A 10,942-nucleotide genomic window follows, 5' to 3' on the forward strand; every position below is an offset into this window, starting at 1 on the left:
GTTCCTCGTAAAGCAACCCGAGCGCCAGAAAAAACGCATCAATATTTGCCAATGCCGGATCTCCTGGCGCTAACGAGAAGGCCCAATCCTGAGGGTCGCCCCGCAAGAAAGAGATAACAATTTTAACTTCCTGAGCTGAGTCTCCAGACGAACGGGGTCTCAGAGATAGAAACAATTTACAATTATTCCTGAAATTCCTAAACTTAAATCGGTCTCCAGAAAACAGTTCAGGAATAGGTATTTTAGGTTCTGACATAGGACTACTGGTAACAAAATCTTGAATACCCTGCACACGAGCAGCAAGCTGATCCACACTAGTAATCAAAGTCTGGACATTCATGTCTGCAGCAAGCTCAAGCCACTCTGAGGTAAAGGGGAGGAAGAAAGAGAAAAAAAAAAAAAAACAACTCAGAATTTCCTTTCTTATTATCCCACTTCTGCAATGCATTAAACATTCACCTTCGGCCTGGCATACTGTTTTGACCCCAATGGCAGAGGGTCTCTGAATTTAATACCAAGTCTGCAAACACAAAAAACCAGCTCATAGGGCAGTGGTAACTAGGCTGACCGTATACCTGATCCTAGCACCACAAATAGCAGCAGCCGGGGAACGTACCTACGTTGGTTCTAGACGTCTCGCGCCAGCCGGAGAACTAACTAACCCTAGAAGGGAAAAGATAGACCTTTCTTGCCTCCAGAGAAAAGACCCCAAAAGTTGGATACAAGCCCCCAACAAATAATAACGGTGAGGTAAGAAGAAAAGACAAACGTAAGAATGAACTAGGTTTCAGCAAAGAGAGGCCCACTGACTAATAGCAGAATATAGGAAGATGACTTATACGGTCAGCAAAAACCCTATCAAAATTTCCACGCTGAATATTCAAGAACCCCCGAACCGTCTAACGGCACGGGGGGAGAATATCAGCCCCCTAGAGCTTTCAGCGATATCAGGAATCACATTTAGTACAAGCTGGACAAAAAATAAGAGCAATGCAAATAACCAAAAAATAAGGAAGCAGGACTTAGCTTATTTTGCAAGAACCAGGACCAGCAGACAGGAGCAAACAGAAAGGAACTGATTACAACGATGCCAGGCACCAGACTGAAAATCCAGGAAGCTTAAATAGCAACACCCCTGGACTAAGGAGCCAGGTGGGTACCAAGCAGGAGAAAGAAACTCAAAGTGTCATGTCGCTAGTGACCACAAGAGGGAGCCAAAAAGTCCAATTCACAACAGTACTGATACATTGACAGCTGGCATGGAGTAACGATCTGAGTGGAGTTAAATAGAGAAGCCAGCCTGGTAATAAACGAGGACAGCTGAGGAAGGAACCTCAAGAATCAGCCGTTCCACTCACAGCCACCAGAGGGAGTTCACAGACAGAACTCGCTGAAGTACCATTCATGACCACAGGAGGGAGTTCGAGAACGGAATTCACAACAACCACCCAGACGAGGTGGTGACAGGATCTCCTTATTGAAAAAAAGAGAGGCGCACTGGATCCATACGTTGGAGATACTTGTTCCCAAAGGACTGAACAGAGATTACGAACTTATGGCATTTATATAAATACATGTTTATGTTGATACCTATTGTCACTAATACTATTATCACTATTTTCCTAGAGTCGCCTCTACTGACCACCGGACACAGTTTGTCATGAGCACCTTTATATCCTAACGAATATTACACCATCACCCTGCTCCGGATAGTTTTTGTGCTCCTGTCTCAAATATTCTTACTACTATCATCATGTTCACTTCTTTTGGCCACTTCTCCTATAAGACAATGTGTCCTCATAATCAGATCGTCCATACCATACAAGTGTGGTTTCACATTTTCGAGTCCACACACATTAGACCCGGTCAATGCTATTTAATGAGTGGTACACATGGAATGCATCGGTGGAACGCATGGCCATATTAATTACGTCACTTCCGCTTCCTGCCTACAGCGCTGGAACGCTAGCAATCAGCCTGCCATGCAGAAGATATCCGACTTTATGGCCGGCCTCATTATGCTGCTCCTACAACACTGCCCTAGACCAGCGGTGGATGCCGCATCAGCAGCAACTCTCCAGGTAAAAATGTACCCTCGTTCTCCCACACATTGCGGATGTTGTCTTCCTTATTTCAGACCCATATCTGTCTTTATCCAGGATGCACCCACCCTGAACAGATGGTATTTGTCTGACTATAATTTAGACTATTGGTAGGTTCTCACCTTCCCCACTCGGTACACCTCTTATGACCCCGCACTAACTTGGAGCACTCGATTCTTGTTATAGGCATTTTTCTGCTACTAGATCCTTTGACTTCGGTATAACTGTGCATTATACCATAGCCCTTAGTACGGTATGTTGTCTTTATAAATATACTTTGACTGTGCCTCGGAATATGTTCTTCTACACCAGCACCATCCTTATTCACCGGTTTGCTATTATGAAAATATACAAAAATATATATTTTCTTGTATATACATTGTTTTCTATATGGTTTGTTTTGGTTTATCCCTTCTGTACAATTGATATGTTATATATCTATGTGTATTTCTACAGTAACTGACGAAGGTCTCCTGTTGGGACCGAAAAGTTTAATACTAATTGGGATTGAATAAAATCACCTTAAACCTTAACGCAAAGTTGAGTGCCGGGTTCTGTTTTATATTGATCTTCCTGATGAACCTTGGGAGAAAGGGAAGTGGGGGAAACCCGTACGGAAGACAGAACTGACGCCATGGAATGACAAGTGCATCCGCTCCAATCGCATCTGTATCCCAAGACTGAGCTATGAACTTGAGCACCTTGGCGTTTAGTCTTGATGCCATCAGATCCACGTCCAGAGTCCCCAGCAATGACAAATCTGCTGAAAGACCTCCACATGCAGTGACCACTCCCCGGAAGCAAGACCTTGGCGGCTGAGAAAGTCTGCTGCCCAGTTTTCCACACGTGGGATGTGAACTGCTGAGATGACGGAGTGGTTCTTCTCGGCCCAGCGTAGAAGGTGCATCGCCTCGCACATTGCCGCCCTGCTGTGGGTGCCGCCCTGATGGTTGATATATGCCACAGCTGTGGCGTTGTCCAATTGTATTTGGATGTGGCGACCCACCGGGAGGTGATGGAACCGCCGCAGGGTTAACTGAATAGAATGTTGATCGGGATAAGTGCCTCCCGATGTGAGCAGCACCCCTGGGCAGTGTGATGTCGAAAGACATCCCCCCAGCCAAGAAGACTGGCGTCAGTGGTGACCACCAGCCATTGGACTGGAAGGATTTCACCTGGATGAGGGACGAACGCAACATCCACCACCTGAGCACCTGCTTGACCCGCGGCACAGCCGGTCAAGAGAGAACAGGTTCCTGTCTCTAGCTGCTAGAAGTGCATGCTGTAGAGGCCGAAGATGTAACTGGGCGAAGGGAACAGCTTCCATTGCTGCCACCATCTTGCCCAGGACCCCCATGCCAAATCAAATGGAGTGAGGACATGGGCGACAAAGTGCCCGGGCTTCCTGATGAAGGCATAAGACCTTGTCTCGAGGGAGAATATACAACACTCGGGAGGTGTCCAGGGTCATTCCTAAAAAGGAAATCTGCTGAGCTGGAACAGAAGAAGATTTGTCTATGTTTATCAACCAGCTTAGGCAAGACAGTGTATCCAAAGTGATACGGCCGCACTCCGCACAGGCTTAGAAAGATAGGCTATTGACTAGGTCGTCCAAGAATGGCAAAACGACCATGCCCTGAGAGTGCAGAATGGGCATGACGGCCGTCATGACCTTTGTGAACACTCTGGAAATAATTGCTAGGCTGAACGGAAAATCTGTAAACTGGAAATGTTCCTCATGGACAGCAAAGCGCAAGAACCTTTGGTGAGGGGGAAAGATTGGGATATGAAGGTATGCATCCCTGATGTCAATAGATGCTAGTAACTCCCCCTTCTCCATCGAAGTGATGACAGAATGGAGGGACGCCATCCTGAAGTGCCAGACTTTGACGAACTTGATTAGGAGCTTCAGATCCAGAATGGGCTGCACCGTCCCGTCTTTCCTCAAAACCACAAATAAGTTCAAGTAGAACCCCTCGAACTTCTCATTTTCTGGGACGGAAATAATGACTCCGTTTTGGAGTAGCAAATCGATGGCTCGGTAGAAAGACCGTGCCTGCGCCTGTTTTGGGGGGGCCAGATTGGAAGAACCGTGCAGGAGGGCGGGAAGAAAATTCTATCTTGTATCCGTAAGACACCAGGTACCGGACCCATTCATCGTGAACGACGCAGAGCCAGATATAACAAAATAGGAGTAGACGACCGCCTACTCTGCTGGTGTCGGCCGGATAATGCCGCGAGTCATTGAGCCGAGAATCTATGGGAACTGGCTCCCTTAGATCTGGATTGCTTGGGACAGTTCTTCCACGGCTGGTTGGACTTATATGAAACCTGGGGGCTTCTGTCACCACGAGAGGAGCATCCCGATCCAGAAGAAGTGGTCGTATTGGACCAACCGAGATTGCTGCGAAAGGATCGGAAATGCATCTGCTGTTGCCAACAGAAAGGTTGCCTAGTCCTCTGCTGGGGGAGGAATTTACTTTTCCCTCCTGTGGTGTCCAAGATAAGCTGATCCAGCTTCTCTCTGAATAAACTGGTAAGGCAGCAACGCTAGGGATTTTTTTTACGCAGAGTCCACTCGCCATTACCTGAGCCACAGTGCCCGTCTAATGGAGATGGCGTTTGAGGCTGCAAGAGTGGCGCAGTTGGCCGAATCCAGGTAAGCGTGCACCAAATAGTCCCCGGCTAAGGATATCTGATATGCCATATCCGCTGCCTCTGGGGTAATGTCACTATCCTGAATGGTTCTGGTCAGGGTATCTGCTCAAGAGACCATAGCTTTACCTACCCACGCCACGGCGAAAGAGGGAGAGGGTGCCGAGTCCGAAGCTTCAAAAACTGTACAGGAAAGATTCTCTATCTGATGGCCCGTGGGGGTCTTTAATGGAAGAACCATCTGGCAAGGATAGGAGGGTTTTGGTGGACAGGTGTGATACAGGTGTATCAACTGGAGGGGATTATGCCCATTCCTTCTGCAGATCTGCCGAAAATGGGTATCTCACCTCAAGCGGCTTCTGACCTGCGAAGCGTTTGTCCGGTCGCTCCCTATGCCGCCGAACTATGTCCTGAAACTCAGGATGGCTGGGAAAAGCCCTATGAGAGCGTATGGTCCTCTTAAAGGACACCGAATGATCCGGGACAGAATTAGTCATCGTCAATCTTCAAACTTTGGTTGACTGCCTTAATGAGACTATCCACCTTCGCCTGATAATCCCTTGAGTCAAGATCAAGCGGCATATCGGACTCAGAGTCCTGGTTACTGTGAATCTCTGGTTCGGGGGAGTGGGAAATGGAGCTCACAGACACCGAGGCATGAGAAGGCCTGGAGGGACATGCTATGCACCCGTTTCCTAGACGCCTGTGGCGTTTTTGACTGAGAACGGCCCCTGCTGGCCGACAGTTCCCATGAGGTAGAGGAACCTTCTAAGACAGGCAGACAAATGCCCCGACCCATGGAGGTGTCTTGGAGGGATTCAATTGCTTTAGTCAGAGAAGCCAATGGCTGCAACAGTGTCGAAGCCAACTCATGGGGGCTAGGGACACTGGGTTTTTGTCGGCGGAGGGCTCCTGAGCGCAATAGAGATCACGGGTTTTGCAAAGTGGCGTACTCTGTCCCCATGGCAAGGCAGTCTGGCAGGTGGCACATGAGGTGAACAACACTATATGTAGCTTGTTAGCCTTCTTGGATGTCTTAGAGAGTGGCATGGGGTACCCTAGTATGTCCCGGATTACTGCTGTTATGCTCCAATAGTGAGGATTGACTTGTAAGCCCCGGTGACTACCCCGGTGACTACTGCAGAGAAGGGCCAATGAGTGTTTCTGTCGCAACTCAGAAACCTTACCCAGGTCCTGTGGAATGGTCCTCTCTATGCACTGTGCTCCTCTGAACAGGCGATGTCCACCAGGAGTTGCTGATGGAGCGTGGTCGAGAGAAGTGTGGGATAGAGAAGTCTCACTGTGCTGTGGAAGTCAGCAGCACATGAGGAGAGGCAGCCAGTAACTTTAGATAGCCGCCAGGATTTGTCCAAGAGAATCTCACCGTGAGCGAGAAGTGCGAAGACGTGGGCAGAACCGCTGCTGGAAATTGGCCGGAGCTTCTGAGTTGCGGCCGAGAATAGGCTGAAGTCAGGGCCTAATTTTTTTTACATCAGCTGGAATGCGTCCGGGAAGGGAGCCCATGAGGGATCACATCTCTGCAAACGCAACGTGACGCCCGCAGAGCATTCCATCAAAGTCTGCATTTCAAAACCTCACTACTTCACTTCCGAGCCCCGGCATGTGCCCAAACAGTGGTTTACCCCCACATATGGGGTATCCGAGTACTCAGGAGAAACTGGACAACAAATTTCTCATGTTACCCTTGGGAAAATAAAAAAATTGCGGGCTAAAAAAATCATTTTTGAGAAAATAAAAATTATTTTTTATTTTCATGGCTCTGCGTTATAAACTTCTGTGAAGCACTTGGGGGTTCAAAGTGCTCACCACACATCTAGATTAGTTCCTTGGGAGGTCTAGTTTCCAAAATGGGGTCACTTGTGGGGGAGCTCCAATGTTTAGGCACACGGGGGCTCTCCAAACGAGACATGGTGTCCGCTAATGATTGGAGCTAATTTTCCATGCAAAAAGCCAAATGGCATGCCTTCCCTTCCGAGCCCTGCCGTGCGCCCAAACAGTGGTTTACCCCCACATATGTGGTATCAGCTTACTCAGGACAAATTGGACACCAACGTTCGTGGTCCAGTTTCTCCTTTTACCCTTGGGAAAATAAAAAATTGTTGCTAAAAGATCATTTTTGTGACTAAAGTTAAATGTTCATTTTTTCCTTCCATGTTGCTTCTGCTGCTGTGAAACACCTGAAGGGTTAATAAACTTATTGAATGTGGTTTTGAGCACCTTGAGGGGTGCAGTTTTTAGATTGGTGTCACTTTGGGTATTTTCAGCCATATAGAACCCTCAAACTGACTTCAAATGTGACGTGGTCTTTAAAAAAAAAAAAAAAATGGTGTTGTAAAAATGAGAAATTGCTGGTCAACTTTTAACCCTTATAACTCCCTAACAAAAAAAAATGTGGTTTCCAAAATTGTGCTGATGTAAAGAAGACATGTGGAAAATGTTACTTATTAAGTATATTGTGTAACATATCTCTGTGATTTAAGGGCATACAAATTCAAAGTTGGAAAATTACGAAATTTTCAAAATTTTCGCCAAATTTCTGTTTTTTTTCACAAATAAACGCAGGTAATATCAAAGAAATTTTACCACTGCCATGAAGTGGTGGTCCCCAAAAAAAAATGGTTTTGTAAATTTGTTGAAAAAATGAGAAATCACTGGTCAAATTTTAACCCTTACAACTTCCTAGAAAAAAAAATGTTGTTTCCAAAATTGTGCTGATGTAAAGTAGACATGTGGGAAATGTTATTTATTAACTATTTTGTGTCACATAACTCTCTGGTTTAACAGAATAAAAATTCAAAATGTGAAAATTGCAAAATTTTCCATTTTTTCACAAATAAACGCAGAAATTATCGACCTAAATTTACCACTAACATGAAGCCCAATATGTCACGAAAAAAACAAACTCAGAACCGCTAGGATCCGTTGAAGCATTCCTGAGTTATTACCTCATAAAGGGATACTGGTCAGAATTGCAAAAAATGGCCAGGTAATTAAGGTCAAAATAGGCTGGGTCATGAAGGGGTTAACGCTGTTATTCTCACCTTCCGACGGCGCCCGATCTCCTCAGCGGTGCACGCGGCGGCTTCCGTTCCCAAGGATGCTTTGCGTGAAGGACCTTTGTGATGTCACAGTCACGTGATCGTGACGTCATCGCAGGTCCTGCGCGCAAAGCATCCTTAGGAACGGAAGCCGCTGCATGCACCGCTGAGGCGGGAGGACTCCGGGGGCCATCGGAAGGTGAGTATATCAATATTTTTTTATTTTAGTTCTTTTTTTAACAAAATATGGGACCAAGTCCGTGGAGGAGAATCTCCTCTCCTCCACCCTGGGTACCGTCCGCACATGATCCGCTTACTTCCCGCATGGTGGGCATAACCCCATGCGGGAAGTAAGCAGAACAATGCATGCCTATGTGCGCGGAATCGCCGCAATTCCCCAAAATAATGAACATGCTGCGTTTTTTTTACGGAATGTGTTTCCGCTCCGGAAAAAAAAAGCAGCATTTGCACTAAAATTACAGATTGCATTCTAGTAAATAGAATGCTTAATGTAAGCGTTTTTTTTTGCATTTTAACCCCTTTCTGACATTAGACGTACTATCCAGTCGAGGTGGGGTGGTCCCGTATGACCACCGACGGGATAGTACGTCATACGCGATCGGCCGCGCTCACGGGGGGAGCGCAGCCGATCGCGGCTGGGTGTCAGCTGCATATCGCAGCTGACATCCGGCACTATGTGCCAGGAGCGGTCACGGACCGCCCCCGGCACATTAACCCCCGGCACACCGCGATCAAACATGATCGCGGTGTACCGGCGGTATAGGGAAGCATTGCGCAGGGAGGGGGCTCCCTGCGGGCTTCCCTGAGACCCCCGAAGCAACGCGGTGTGATCGCGTTGCTCCGAGGGTCTCCTAGCTCCTTCCTCGCTGCAGGTCCCGGATCCAAGATGGCCGCGGCATCCGGGTCCTGCAGGGAGGGAGGTGGCTTACCGAGTGCTTGCTCAGAGCAGGCGCTGGTAAGCCTGCAGCCCTGCACAGCAGATCGCAGATCTGACAGAGTGCTGTGCACACTGTCAGATCACCGATCTGTAATATCCCCCCCTGGGACAAAGTAAAAAAGTAAAAAAAAAATTCTCCACGTGTGTAAAAAAAAAAAAAAAAAAAAAAAAAACTAAATAAAGAGAAAAAAAATATTTATTATTCCAATACATTTCTTTAGCTAAATAAAAAAAATAATAAAAGTACACATATTTAGTATTGCCGCGTTAACGACCCAACCTATAAAACTGCCCCACTAGTTAACCCCTTCAGTAAACACCGTAAGAAAAAAAAAAAAAAAAAAAAAACGAGGCAAAAAACAACGCTTTATTATCATACCGCCGAACAAAAAGTGGAATAACACGCGATCAAAAAGACTGATATAAATAACCATGGTACCGCTGAAAACGTCATCTTGTCCCGCAAAAAACGAGCCGCCATACAGCATCATCAGCAAAAAAATAAAAAAGTTAATAGTCCTGAGAATAAAGCGATACCAAAATAATTATTTTTTCTATAAAATAGTTTTTATCGTATAAAAGCGCCAAAACATAAAAAAATGATATAACTGAGATATCGCTGTAATCGTACTGACCCGACGAATAAAACTGCTTTATCAATTTTACCAAATGCGGAACGGTATAAACGCCTCCCCCAAAAGAAATTCATGAATAGCTGGTTTTTGATCACTCTGCCTCACAAAAATCGGAATAAAAAGCGATCAAAAAATGTCACGTGTCCGAAAATGTTACCAATAAAAACGTCAACTCGTCCCGCAAAAAACAAGATCTCACATGACTCTGTGGACTCAAATATGGAAAAATTATAGCTTTCAAAATGTGGTAACGCAAAAAATTTTTTTTTGCAATGAAAAGCGTCTTTCAGTGTGTGACGGCTGCCAATCATAAAAATCCGCTAAAAAACCCACTATAAAAGTAAATCAAACCCCCCTTCATCACCCCCTTAGTTAGGGAAAAATAAAAAAAATGTATTTATTTCCATTTTCCCATTTGGGTTAGGGTAGGGTTAGGGTTGGGGCTAGGGTTAGGTTTACGGCTAGTGTTAGGGCTAGGGTTATTGCTAGGGTTAGGGCTAAGGTTAGGGCTAGGGTTGGGGCTACAGTTAGGGTTGGGGCTAAAGATAGGGTTAGGGTTTGGATTACATTTACGGTTGGGAATAGGGTTGGGTGTGTCTGGGTTAGAGGTGTGGTTAAGGTTACTGTTGGGATTAGGGTAAGGGGTGTGTTTGGATTAGGGTTTCAGTTATAATTGGGGGGTTTCCACTGTTTAGGCACATCAGGGGCTCTCCAAACGGGACATGGCATCCGATCTCAATTCCAGTCAATTCTGAGTTGAAAATGGAAAACAGTGCTCCTTCCCTTCAGAGCTCTCCCATGTGCCCAGACAGGGGTTTACCCCAACATATGGGGTATCAGCGTACTCAGGACAAATTGGACATCATCTTTTGGGGTCCAATTTCTCCTGCTACCCTTGGGAAAATACAAAACTGGGGGCCAAAAAATAAGTTTTGTGGGAAAAAAAAGATTTTTTATTTTCACAGCTCTGCGTTGTAAACTGTAGTGAAACACTTGGGGGTTCAAAGTTCTCACAACACATCTAGATAAGTTCCTTGGGGGGTCTAGTTTCCAATATGGGGTCACTTGTGGGGGGTTTGTACTGTTTGGGTACATCAGGGGCTCTGCAAATGCAACGTGACGCCTGCAGACCAATCCATTTAAGTCTGCATTCCAAATGGCGCTCCTTCCCTTCCGAGCTCTGTCATGCGCCCAAACAGTGGTTCCCCACCACATATGGGGTATCAGCGTACTCAGGACAAATTGCACAACAATTTTTGGGGTCCAATTTCTTCTCTTACCCTTGGGAAAATAAAAAATTGGGGGCGAAAAGATCATTTTTTGTGAAAAAATATGATTTTTTATTTTTACAGCTCTGCATTATAAACTTCTGTGAAGCACTTGTTGGGTCAAAGTGCTCACCACACATCTAGATAAGTTCCTTAGGGGGTCTACTTTCCAAAATGGTGTCACGTGTGGGGGGTTTCAATGTTTAGGCACATCAGGGGCTCTCCAAATGCAACATGGCGTCCCATCTCAATTCCAGTCAATTTT

Source organism: Ranitomeya variabilis, chromosome 4, assembly GCF_051348905.1.
Source record: "Ranitomeya variabilis isolate aRanVar5 chromosome 4, aRanVar5.hap1, whole genome shotgun sequence".
Taxonomy (NCBI): Eukaryota; Metazoa; Chordata; class Amphibia; order Anura; family Dendrobatidae; genus Ranitomeya; species Ranitomeya variabilis.